This window comes from Sturnus vulgaris, chromosome 6 (genome assembly GCF_052056855.1).
Source record: "Sturnus vulgaris isolate bStuVul1 chromosome 6, bStuVul1.hap1, whole genome shotgun sequence".
Classification (NCBI taxonomy): domain Eukaryota; kingdom Metazoa; phylum Chordata; class Aves; order Passeriformes; family Sturnidae; genus Sturnus; species Sturnus vulgaris.
In genome coordinates, this window is record NC_142248.1 from 20,267,652 (window position 1) to 20,281,326 (window position 13,675).

A 13,675-nucleotide genomic window follows, 5' to 3' on the forward strand; every position below is an offset into this window, starting at 1 on the left:
CTCATGTGCAAGCAGGAGAGACACAGCTCCTATCACAAGGGGCCACGCTGTGCAGGTGTGACTGTTCAGTGATTAGCTGGATCAGCCACTCCACTCACTTTTCTTGAAAATCAACCAAGCCTCCGAAAATAAGAGAATGCAACTCAGATGCAAAAAGATAAATTTTCCTGGTTCTATGCAGAAGTAACAAAAAAGACAGGTTTTTCTCACAGATTTTTCTAAAAGTCTAAAGTCCTTATTTTTAAGTTAATATTGGTTGAGTAACTTGCACTTAATTTTTCAGATGTTTTTCAATTATTATTGGGAACTCTGTGCAGCATTACCTGATTGGGAATGAACCTTTCTTGACCCAATATTCATTTATAAATTAGAGGACCTTCAACTGAGTGGAAAGATGAAATATAAGTTCCTTCTTACCACCCAAAAGACCAAAAAAACCATGTTCTTCACTCCCTAGCTTTAGGTACATTGCAGTAACTGCTCTAAATGAAAATGTGAATTTTGCTGATTATTGTCTTCCTAGTGAAAAATGAAAAAGAGATTGTGCTCCACCTATTAATTTTTTAGGGCAATTATATAAGCCTGTAAAGGTATATCCTCTTATTTCTTTCTAAACTACTCAAATGATGTCTAATGACCCTCAGAATTAAAAAAAAAAAAAAAAAAACAAACAAAAAAAAAACAAAACAAAAAAAAAACCACCACAAACCAAAAACAAATCTTCCATTTATTTCAGTCTTTAACCCAGAAAATATAACTTAAACAGTAGAAGAGAAATAGACTATGCAATAAACAGTAGCAAATGAACTTATACTTTGTAAGCAAAGAATCAAAGTTTACCCTTTTTAACTTGGAAGGGTAAAAAGGCAAATCATTATGGGACAGTAAAAATATACTCTGAAAATATTAGTCACAAAGTGCAGTATAAAAGCATTCATTCAAGGAGATGAGAAAGAACCTGTCATCATTAAAATGTCACTAAATTTACAGAGGCCAGTATTTCTTTGTGTTAGAGGCTATGAACATAACGATTATGCAGTTATAGTGCTGGGATAGCTGCATAAAATATTTTTATTTCGCATGACTGTTTTCAGTCTCTCTGTGCTGATTTCAACTTGTCTTCCAAAAGAGTAGTCATTCTCAGTCATTTTGAGGGCAACCAAGTGAACCAAAAGGTCAATCTAATTAAAAAGGAAGAGAACTTCAGACTATAGGGAAAAGGGTCCAGTAAATGCCAAAGGAGTTTGTATCAGAGAAGTGCAAAATAAATAGTCCAAACAATGAAAAATCCACATTGGTGTCAAGAATATAGAAACAAAAGAAATATAAGTGACCTTTTCCTACGTTATACATAAATGGTCTTGTCTACTAGCAGAGAAAGTATTGTTTATTAAAGATAAGGAATACAGCTTTCAATTAGGACATTTTATTTCCATTTTCTCAGGGACTCAGATTATATTCTATTTTAATAAGCACTTTGAAGAATGGGGGAATTAAAATGAAACCTGTTTTGTAGTTGTTTTTCTCCCAAAAGACATACCTAATGAGCTTAATATCAACGTGAGTCATCCATCATTCCAAAAGCAACAAAGAAAAGACAAAACTTTAGTGTATAACTGTGACTCAGTTAAACTCACAAAGCAAGCTATTCAAACCTCTGTGGCCTTTGTAACTTCTTTAGTCAAACCAGAATTTACTAATGAAAATCAAACTTACTCTGCATCCTTTTGAGTCTGGTTTGTGGACTGTAAAGAAGTAAGAGGCTGGTAAGAGCTTCAGGTGGGGTTTTCCAAAATAGTTAATAAATCACACAAAAAAACATACCAGAGAAGCAACTCACAAACTCATGAGAAAAGTAATCATTAGCTGCTTCCCACTCTAGAGAGCCTTTGTTCTGCAGCGTGACCCCATCCTTCAGCCATTTCAGTTGCCAACACAACATTTGGTCAGGAAACTCTGCTTCCTCTTTTCAGTGTAAGATTCTTGTAAAATATTAGTATACTGGAGTCCAGCTTCTGTAACAGAAGCATGCACATAAAGCACAAACATTGAATGCAGACAGTGTAATATACTGTGGCAGGAGTGCTTTCCTTCCGTTTTCAGTTGTCTTTTCCCAAAGTCATAGTGCATTACCAAGTTGCATATGGTATAAGTGGACACTGGCTGATTCTGTACCAGACATGCTTTGCAAATTAGCTGTATTTTTCTCAAGATGCAGTAGAAACCATTAGTTACAACCTTCTGCAGGTTCTTCTGAATAATAATCATATGAAAATACTGTTGAGAGATTTCACTGGCCAATGTCTCAGTGTTTTCAAACAAATTCTTATTTAAAAAAAAATTGAACTTGCACTCGTATGCCAAGCCTGAAAAAAAAAGAGAGGTTTGTTTTGAAGGAATTTCTGAACTCATTAATCTTGGAATTTAAAAGCAAATCTTTAATACATTTCTTTTCATACCAATAACAAACTCTCTCTCTGTGTGTATGTGCAAAAGAAAAAATCTACACTGAAAAACTTTAGCAGAAATAATTTTGGGAACTGCAGTTAAGGCTTCATTAAGGATTGCACTGATAGTATTCACACCTGAATTTAATTTTTTTCCTTTTTTTTCCATTTGCAACTTAGAAGGGAGCTAAGAAAAATAACTGGTATTGAGAAAGGAGATAACATTTTAAATCCAGGGAAAATAAGGTCTACTGGACAAAAATAAGGTCTGTCTTTCCTTTGGTAGTATTTGCAATAGAAGATTTTAGATCAGTTATGCCACATCATGGTTTAACAAATCTTCCTTTTCTACTTTCAGAACAATGCATTATTGTATTCAGAATAACATATTGAATATATTAAAACAATTTTAATAAATTATATCTTTTGTAATATTTGAATACTACATAAATCACAATTCATTCTACAATATATATTAACAGAGCATGTATTTTATAATGTTTAAAGCCCTTTTTTTTCTTTGAAGAAAACATAAAGTACAAAGATCTAAGGGTTTTTGGAAATTCAGTAGTCAGTGGATATTCCATATATTCTGTAAACAGAAATTCAGGTAACAAAGCAGAATTATTATATTTTGTACACCTAGAGTTTATTCTGAGGTTTCAGGCAAAAACCAGAACAATTGTAACAATCTCTTCAATTTCTGTAATACAAGAGAAATATTATGCAAACCTGTTGGACAGTTGTTATATTGAATCCCAGAGGTGGCTGAATTTCCACAGTCATTGAAAGGGCTTTTTATATACCATACAGGATGGAGTATTGTTACATATTCTCAGGTATTAAATTCTTACTGAAGGCAAAAGGATTTATGATTGCTTCCTTCAGTGACAGAATTTAGTGTATGAACTAAAGAAGCACCTCATAAGCCCACAAGGTGGGAATAACTGTTATAAACACAGGCAATCCCATTCTAGCTATGTGACATCTGCTGTTCCCCCCTACAGCTTACACACGTAACAGAAAGGAATCTCAAGGACAGTGGAGACCCCATTTCATTTCTGCATCCACAGCTGTGTTAGGTGTGTGCAGAACTGTTTCTGGAAACCAAGCCTCACACTGCAAGCAGCAGCTAAACAAAGCAGACACTGAAATTTTCTTTCATGTAGATTTGAAATTCTGTACACGTAGATTCTTTTCTGCAGTTGCCAACTCTCTTAGGATAAAACTCAGCTCCCTGTAATATAATGAAGAATTCAGAAACTTCAGGTTTCTCATAACAATAAGACTGTTCCTTAATGTTGCTATACTACTATCTGCTATGCCTTCTTTCTGCATCAGTGGAGAGAAACCCTTAAATCTAATCTAAGGAGGTACCCAATCAGTTACTTTGAATTCTGTATTGCATATGTGTCTATACTACTGTAGATTTCCAGCACTTCAAAGTATTTGTGCAATCTATTGCTAAAACACTTGGCAAGTTATCAGACAATAAGCTGAATACCAATAATGTTGATCTGATTCTTTCTTGGATGCAGAAGGGTTTAATACTTCTCTTCAGAATTTCAGAGTACCAGAAGCATACACTAATTGACCTTTACATTCAGTAAGATATAAAAAAACATTTTATTAATCTGCTGGGATATTAAAACAAAATTAATAAATAATGATGAAACCATGCTTATTTGATGAGTTATGTTACTTTACAGTCTGAATTGGAGGAAATAAATGTATAGGCTCTGTGCAGAAAATGTCGCAAGCTGTAATTGAAATCTAATTTTGTATGTCCTTATTCACTGCAATATAATCTTTAAATTACATGACTGAAAAATCTGAATTTGATTATGATTGTATCTATATAAAAACATAGTTTGTATATGTCCAGACAAGTTTGACAGTGGTAAAGCTCTAGAGGCATAGCTCTATGCAAGAGTGCCATACTGTTCAGAGGTACCTGAGCTATTCCAAACAGAACGCTTCTGGAACTGGAAACTGTAGACTTGTGGGACCATATCTCAACTAATTAAATATGTTGAAAAGCTCTACATGTTAGCTGCTGGAGAAGCACTGCTGTAATATAGGATGCTGCACCCAAATCCAAAGGAGTATTACTGTATGGGCTTGGTACTGTATTCAGTCACTGATATAACTCAAGACATGGTTACTGTTTGTCAGCTTCCCTGTTCTTCCAGACTTTGCTGACTCCTGAAACACTGTTCCAGCTTTCTTATCCCAGTTTCTTTTCCAAGAATGTGTGTACATTGGAGGCAGACTTCACAACCTTCTTCACATTCCTGTGGCAAGGGTCATCTCAGGAGCATGGAGAGAATAAGGAACAACATAGTGTTAGGCAGAGTAGTGAACATGATTTATATAGCAAAGCCCGTAGTTGTTTATTTGCAGAGATACAATAAATTGACTGTCTTCATTGCAAACCAATTCAGTAATTATTAGTATTATTTGAATATTCCTAAAAGAGCATCACAAAGTAAAGCGATTATCAATGCATGCTATTTTTTTTTTTTGCACTGTAGAACAAACATGACATATTTTTTGGTATCTTTCTCATATCATACAAGAGAAAAACAAAAGAATACAGGATGCTTTCTGCTGAAAGCATCTCAGTAATTTCACGAAAAGTTGCCCCACTTTTACCCCAAGCCAGTTCAGCCACTGTGCCCTAGTTAAACATCTTTTCATGACACCAGCCGGTGCTGAAATCCAGACATTCTCCTGATGCTCTGTCCCCTGCCCAACGATCTTAATTCCCCTGTAGGGATTAAGGGATGGACAGAATTTGCCAGCAAGGTGAAGGTAGTTTCTCTTCCTCTTGTAACCTCAGAGTAGTTCAGAGAAAATCTACTGCAGAGCCCAGGAGCAAATGTTTGTTTATATGTGATATAGCTGGCTGACTCCAGCAGAATAAGAGTTCAAGCTATGGGTAGAAGTCATAGTTCAGGTACCAAACTGAAACATGATGTGGCTCAAATATTTACTTGAGAAATAAATGTTCTGATTTGTGAAAGTTTTATGAAGTCATTCTTAGCAAATGTAGATTTTATATTTTTTTAATTTTTAGTGACAGTACTTAATTTCTTTTATAATAAGAAAGTATGTTTTTGTTAATGCCTAAACTGAATCTTTTAATCTTCAATTATGATTATGTTTGTCTTCGTTGGATATAGTGAAAAAACTCCTGGTTTTATTTTTTTCAAATGAAAAATCTACCTCTTTGGAACTAGTAAATATTGATTTGTGTTTTGTCATATGCTCTAAAGTTTCTTAAGATATTAATTGCAGCAGAACAACAACAGAAAAAGGTAAAATCAGCAGGAGGTAAACAAATCAAACCGTACATATTTGAAATATTTATATTTGAAAATTCATATTAAGTCCCCTGCAAGCCTTTTCATTTGGAGCTTTGTTTTTTGGTTGGTTGGTTTTGGGGGTTTTTTCCCAAAATGAAATTATTTTAGTTCCTTGAATTTATTTGCTAGTCATGTTCTTCTATTCTCTTATTATCACTGTTAGTGTTTGTAATTATATCATTTAACCCATAGGCCACAAGTAAAATGATATCCTATGTCTTACATATTATAATCCTCTTAATATGTCTTCCAATGCACTTTGACCATTCGGGTTGTTTGTTCAGCTGTATGGTTTTGCAATATGACAATGTTTTTATGATCCTAGGTCTCCCAGAATCTTCCTTTCATCTGTGTTTGTTCCCTTGTTTTTCACTTTTATACAGAATCACAGAATCATAGAATGAGTTATGTTGAGAGGGACCTTAAAGACCATCTCATTCCAGCCTCAACCACCACAGGCAGCGACCCCACCCAGCAGACCACGTTGCTCAGGACTCCATCCAACCTGGCCTTGAACACTTCCAAGTTTGGGCCACCCAAGGATGGGCAACATGTTTCAGCATCTCGTCATCCTCACAGTAAAGAACTCCTTCCTAACCTCTAACTGCATTTTTTCCTCTTAAAGTTTGAAACCACTTCCCCTGATCCTATCACTATCTGCCCTTGTAAAAAGTTCCCCTCTCTTTTTTTTTATTTTGCAAGCTCCCTTTAGGTTCTGTAAGGCCTCCCCAAATCCTTCTCTTTTGCAGGCTGAACAACCCCGACTCTCTCAGCCTGCCTTTGTAGGAGAGATGCTTCAGCCCCCTCATCATCTGCATGGCTCTCCTTTGGACCCATTCTAGCAGGTCCACATCTTGTGAAAGAATTGATTCAAGTCATAAATATAGTACAAATGAAGTCCAGAACTGATCACTAAAAGATTAATAAGTCCCGAATATAAAATAAAATGGGGAAAATTAGGCAATACATTCTTTTTATTTCTTTATCTAACAGAGCAACAATCTTTCAGAGTAAAGAGAAATCGTAAGTGTTTAATATATGTTTAATACAGTAAGTCTTTAGAAATACTTCCACTTAAAATTCTTATAAGAGTCTATGTAAATAGAAGGTAATAAATGAGATTCCCAAAGGCTATATTCACATGCTGATAAATGTTAAAAAACATAGTTTTTATTTACATTTTTTGTTGTAATACCTAATTTGTGATTACTGTTTGCCTGAAGACTCTAAAAGCTTTTCTAAAGGCTTTTTTTACACTGGACCAGTTAATCTGGGAAGTTCTCCACATATCATATTGCTAAAGTATATATAGTGTATATAAATACTTCTACACATAAAATAGAATATTTTCAGTTAAAGGGACCAACAATGATCATATAGTCTAATTACCTTACCAATTCAGGGCTGAAAAAAGTCAAAACATAAAAACTGACAGGCTTCAAGCCTCAACCACCTCTCCAGGAAGCCAGGAAGCCTACTTGACAGTGCTCTCTGAAAGGATATTTTTCCTAATGTCATCTGAACCTCCTCTGAATGCAGCTTTGAACCATTCCCAGCAATGGTAAACTCCAGGCAGACAAATAAAAGTAAGTTTTGCTTGAGTTCTAGATCTAAGAAATCTAAATTCTACTCCATATCAATTATTCAATCCTGTTATTATCCTAAAAATATTTATTAATAACTTTTCTCTGTTTGGGTTTTATTCCCTCTCCAGAGATAGGGCTTGAGGCAAATAACTACAGATATTAAATGGATGAAGTTCAGGCAAAATTATTTTCATCCACTTGAAAATTGACAATGAATGTGAAATCTTAAATGAGGAGGATTTGGAAAATGTGCTTAGAAACACATATAAAATCCTGGCTTAGAGGAAAAAATCTATTTTTCTCTAAAGAGTTCTCTGAGACAGGAGAAATAGAATCCGAGAACATTAGTTATTTCTTAATTGTGTCTGCTGTGCAGTACCTTAGAAAAGCTGATGCAGTGCTCTAAAAGTAATGACTTTTTTCTATTATGACAGTGTGAATAACCAGTAGGCTGGTCAGCAAAATAATGTGGAACTAATTTTGCTTTTAGACGATTACATAAGCTCTAGAATAACTTTTTAAAAAGCATAATTCTGTCCATGTCGGTTCTCTGCTGTGAAACAATATTTTCTATACATTGATTCTACATTGCTCACGCCTCATCTGATAAAATGAGACAACATAAGATGCTCACTGAAAGGCACCACTGACTTCCAATTTTACTTCCACAAAATGTAGTGGCTGCAGATACTTATACAATATTGGTATGAATTTCTATGGGCAGATTCTGACTCACAAAAATACATTTTGTATCAGACCATTTATTAAAACCATTAATTCTGAAAGTGTTTTTCTCAGGTTATTTTACAGATTTGCATGCCATCACATTACTTTGTGTATGCACAATGGTCTCTCATAAGCCCTTCTGAAATGGTAACAGGCCATCTAAACAGCTTAACTTGTCTCATTTTTAGAAAACAAGAGGATTAAAATATTTGGAGCAAGGCAATTTTCTTTTAATGTGAAAACAGAGGAACCAAAGCAGATTTCATTGAGAAATATGCAGGTAACACCTCTTGATCTCTCTGGGCAGCATTCCAGTGAAATCATAAAATAAGTTTCTTGCCACTTCTAAAATACTGTAGAAGAAACTGAGGGAATAAGTTTCCTGACCAAATTCGTAGGACTTCTGTGGTCAAATATTATTGCAGATGTGTTAATGAGACTTGGCATTCAGTACATGCAATAAATCCCCATTCCCTGAAATGAACTAATTAATGAAATGAAACTTTATAACATGGAACTTTATAATCTATTATATAGACTTTGTAATAGCACAATTTCTTTCAGAAATCATGTCTCTATTAATTGCATGGTCAATTGTCTGATCTCAGTTGTATGATCTGGAGTGGACTGAGAGGATATGTTCTCTTTAATTAGTACTAGCTTTAAATCCATTATATTTAGGGAACTCATGGCATTTTGCTTTCCTGTCTTCATGTAAGATTATCTGCAACAGAAAGAGACTTGTTTTAATATGTTGAAAATATTTTAATAGAACTTATTTCTTCTACAGAAGAAGAAAGTGAGCTCAGAAACAAATGGTTTCGCAGTAAATTTATCTTTAGATTTTTTTGTTTTATTGATAAATGCCTTGGTTGTATAGTTCTTGGCATCTTTTCTGTTATGAATAAACTCACCCTCATTTTATCCTTTTTAATTATCCACTGTGGCTTAAAACATAATCAGCATTAAACCAGCTGTGCAACCTTGAAAGAACACAATTTCAGTAATACATTGATAAAAACAGAGCAAGCAAGCTATTAATTTTAATGGAAGCCCTCCCTTCTGGCTATAGCCTGGACACCATTTCAGAGCTGTATCCATTTATCATGGAGTACCATCCCTGGTGCACTCATTATAGGAAGAGATTCCATTCACTGTCTGACACTGTGACTAGCTAGATGATTATTCTGGGCCAGTAAGGTCACCTTTGAGGTGAGTGTTCCCTGCTAATACAGTGAAATGACTTGTGGAAACACTCATCAGTAGCAGAAGGAAATGTATGTGGTAAATAATGAAGAATCTTAATACAATTCCAAAATTGTTTGTCAAGAAGAAATTGCACAGAGACACTTGGAATTTAATGCTGCAAGAATCTTAATCAGTCCATCCTGTCTATCAGTCCAACAGTTATGAGTTCTGGCCAGAAGCTTTAACTGCTAAAAAAGTCAGAAATTAAAAACTGCATATGTCTCCGAATCTCCTAAGCTGCCAGGATATAAAAGAGGAGTCTTATATTAAATACCTGAATTTAGACTTGAATATTTCTATGATGCTTTAAAAATCTATATCTATCAGCGTTATTCAGCAGCCTAAACCCAGTGTAGTTGCATTAAGAATAAGCAAAATTTAAAAGAATTATAACATTTTCCTATTTATTGGACAGGAATACAGACCATTCAGGTGGAGGCTTTACTGATCTCAAGTTCATATTCCTTAACAGAGTGATTTACCAGATGTGTGCATAAAGAACTGATGTTAGGAGCACCAGTACAATCAAAATTTCCCTTACTACCACCTACAGTCATTATATTGGTGCTACAAGCAGTATGCACTGTGAATTTTCTGAACTTAGTAACCTGCCAGGCCTGTTATACTTCACCCAAGAGTTTATCGAGTCATGATCATGACACTTTCCACTCCAGTGAGCAATAAACTTAGAGAAAGTGTGGGAATCCTTAAAATCAGAAGAGTTTGGGAAAGCAAAAAAGCAGGCCTCAGAAACAGCAGAACTGTAATTAGAGCTAAGCAGTAGCCATAAGATTTGTCACCAGAAAAGTGAAATGAGATGTAGAATGCAAGAACAATAAAACAATGGTCTGTGCATTAACGCTTGGCTAGACTAACTCCCTGAGCTGCAGAAAAGTATATCTAGCAAGATATTAGGAAGTTCTAAGCTTAATAATGGAGCTCTGCATTGTATTTTAAGGCTTACAAGCAGATATTGTATTCTAAATAAGCAAGCATTGTTTTAACCGAAGGTACGTGTACTTATAATGGTTGGATAAAACTACTGTCAATATGCTTTTGTTTTGTGTGATTGGTCAAAAAACTTTCAAAGTGTGTTGTAACATCACGTTCTGAGGCTGCTGCCAAGGACTTGAGCTGCTGGCATCTTCCCATTGTCCCAACCATGTAATGAGACTGATGCTTGGAAAATAAAGCAGCTCGAGACACATTCCACAGCAGTCCCGTCCCGTTCGTGATTCTGTGCATAAACCCGTGACTGGCATTAAGATAGGTTTACAGAATCTATACTTTATTTGCTTTGTATGGTGGAAATGCTGTAAGGCTCTAATTTAGGGAAAAACACATTTAATTCTGATTTTTCTGCAGCCATAATAATGTACTCACTCACTATTACTATTATATTACTTTATATGATCCATAGGTCAATGCAGCCATAAAGTGCATTGACTTCTATCTACCAGTATATGTTCATGTGTATAGAATCAAGCATATACAAATTTGAGCAGATGTCAGAAATATGAAAGGCTTTAATCGTAAAATACTATCACAGCTACTTACATAACCTCAAATAAATCTTTTCCAGTGAGATGATTTTAAGCAATCTAGGTATTTTAGATACATATTTGTTTTGTTAATTTGATTGCAAGCTCTCTGATTAAATCCCATAGCATACTTTGAAGATAACCTTGAAAATAATGCTTCTGTTACAGCCAGAACATAACATGCAGAAAGTAGAAACTTTAAGAGAAGAGAGTCTGTGAAGAAGTGTCGTATGCAGGGTCCAGGAATTGAGCCCTTTTGTCCAAGTGTTCTTGGGTGTCCAGCACAGGGCCACGAGCTCCCCAGGTCCCTTCCTGGGGAAGGGTCTTGATCCCTTCCAATTCAGCATATTCTAGGATTCTAAGAAAGGGCAGGGGTGTGTTGCTCTCTCTTCAGGAATGTTTAGGTCAGAAAGAACCGATTCTGAATAAGAGCCATGACCAGGCTGAGAGCCTGCGGATAAAAATCAAGGACATGAGCAACAAGGGATGCCTTGTGTTTGGTGTCAGTCACAGTCTTCCTGTTCAGGGGCAAAGTGTTAACAAGGCCTCTTTTTCCAACTACAACAATCATGGTGCTCACAGGCTTTCATCCCAGTGGGGAATTGCAACCACCTGGATAGCTGCTGGGAAAGCAATACAGCAGGCTATAGGCAATTCAGGAGACTCCTGGAGTGCATCTGAACTCCTGGTCCAGGTATTGGAGAAACTATCCCAGAGGAGAAGAGTTACTGGTTGTTGTGCTTATCAGTGTGAATGAGATCATTAGAAAGATCAGAGACAGCCTTGGATGTACCAAGGATGTCATGGTCGAGTCTGTGATCTGGGAAAACTTTGGCTGGGGAAGGAACAAAGTCAGGATTCTGAAATTTAGAAGAGCAAATCCTAGCTGTTAAAGGAGATGGCGAATGAAATCTTATGTGAAACTGTTCTTAGAGACAGAGGAGCTGACCAGAGTTGGCAGGTCTTGAAGGCCACTTTTCTTAGACTAAGAGCTCTGCATCCTGATGGATAGGAAATCAAGCAGTGCAGGCTGGAAACCAGCATGGTTAAGCAAGGATCTGCTCCTCAAACTGAACAGTAAGAAAGAAATACTCAGTGGAAGCAGGGACAGGTGACTCAGAGAGAATACAGGAATGCAGTCTGGATGTATAATGATGGGATAAGGAAAGACAAGAACAGATGGAATGGATCTTGGCAAAGGATGTGAAGAATAAGGAGGGATTCTATAAGTATATCGGTCAGAAAAGAAAGGTCAAGAGTAAGAAAGATCACTGATAAATGAGAAGAGAGAATTAGTGGCAACAGATATGGGGAAGGCTGAGGTACTTAATGAGTTATTTGCCTCAGACTTTAGGCTTCCATGCAGCCTGTTTTCTGTTAGCAGAAAACAATCTGTTGGCAGATTTCTGTAAAATGAAAAGTGAAAATTCGGCCTACTATGTACCAATTATTAAAAAGAAGGAACAATCCATTAACTGTTGATTTCTTTCCTGTGTCTACTAGTAAAGTAACCCAAAAGTTAAAAGGGCCTTCGGGCAGAGTCATTATCACATCTTCCTCTCTGTTTCCTGCGAGCTTTCTCATGTACATCCACTGGCAGTTGCCCCACTCTGAACTGGTTCCTTCAGTGAAGGTGTGCTGGCATCATTCCTGGAAAAAGAAAATAATACAAGTCTCAAAGGGGTTGGTCCCTGGACAGGTTACCCCTTAGTAGCTCAAATTGTTTAGCAGCTTGGAATTTATATTTCTCAGGTGGACTCTGAAAGTCTATTCCACTAAATGCTTGCCACACTGCTGCTGTTACTTCCCCTACCTTTTCAGGGTATCTCTGTCTCATTTCATGTCTGGAGGGAGTGAGAATACTTGTAGAAGTTGGAGAAGCACAGCCTGTGTCCTGGGGCGTGAATGCCTATACCTCTGAAGGTGTCTGTAAGTATTGTTCTCCCTTCCAGATAAGCACCAATTGAGCCTTGTCATGATTCCAGCTTGGAATCATAAAAGATATATCTTTTACATCTAAGGTTGCTGCTATCTGAGTTTGTTACCAGTTCCAGAAAATTTAGCACAGCGGTGGTTAAAGGTGCAGCATTATCTTTCAATTGCCTGCAATAAACTGGCCAGATAAGAGAATTAGAAAGGGAGTGTGAAACCACCCCGACAATGTCCAAGTACCTGGGCACTTGCATTGTGGATGTTAGGTTTGCAATGTTGGGTGATGCAGCTGTTAGTGGAGCCAAATCATCTGTAACTTCAGAAAATCCATTTTCTGCTGCAGCAAAAATTCAGCACTGTGATACACCAGCAATTCTTTATTTAGGGACTGTAAGTGCTGCTCAGAGTGAGTGCACTGCAGTCTCTGAATTTCTTTTAGGGTCAAGATTAGCAGGCATCTGCTTCTCACCCAGGAGCCATAAATTAACCTTATCAGCTTGGCAGATAACACCACTTGCTCCATTTGCTCCAGTGATTTTAACTCTTTGCCGCCTGGGTAGTACACCCAGCTTCCCAGCCTCTCACTGCATTAATGCTGACTGGATATCAACCTCACCCGATTTATGGCCAAACTTTGGTATCTTGGTAGCTGCATATGGCACTGCTTTAATAGCAGTTCAATGACCTAGACAATCATTTGAGGTTTTAATTTTAATTAAAGGGTCATAATGTTACATCCTCATCATCAGATGTCAATGCAAACTTCCTCAGTTAGAGATATTAATGAAAATGCTACATCTTGTTCTTTATCAGAACAGATCTGTTCA

At 36.5% G+C, this 13,675-nt stretch overlaps 1 long non-coding RNA gene across 1 annotated transcript in view; it reads right to left on the reverse strand.

Annotated features, from left to right (window-relative positions):
* Window positions 1–704: 704 nt before the first annotated feature.
* LOC148223345 (uncharacterized) overlaps window positions 705–13,675 on the reverse strand; it is a 111,199-nt gene continuing 98,228 nt past the window's right edge. The window contains exon 3 of the long non-coding RNA XR_015804547.1: window positions 705–12,566. This is a non-coding gene — a long non-coding RNA (uncharacterized LOC148223345). The remainder of the gene's footprint in view (window positions 12,567–13,675) is intronic.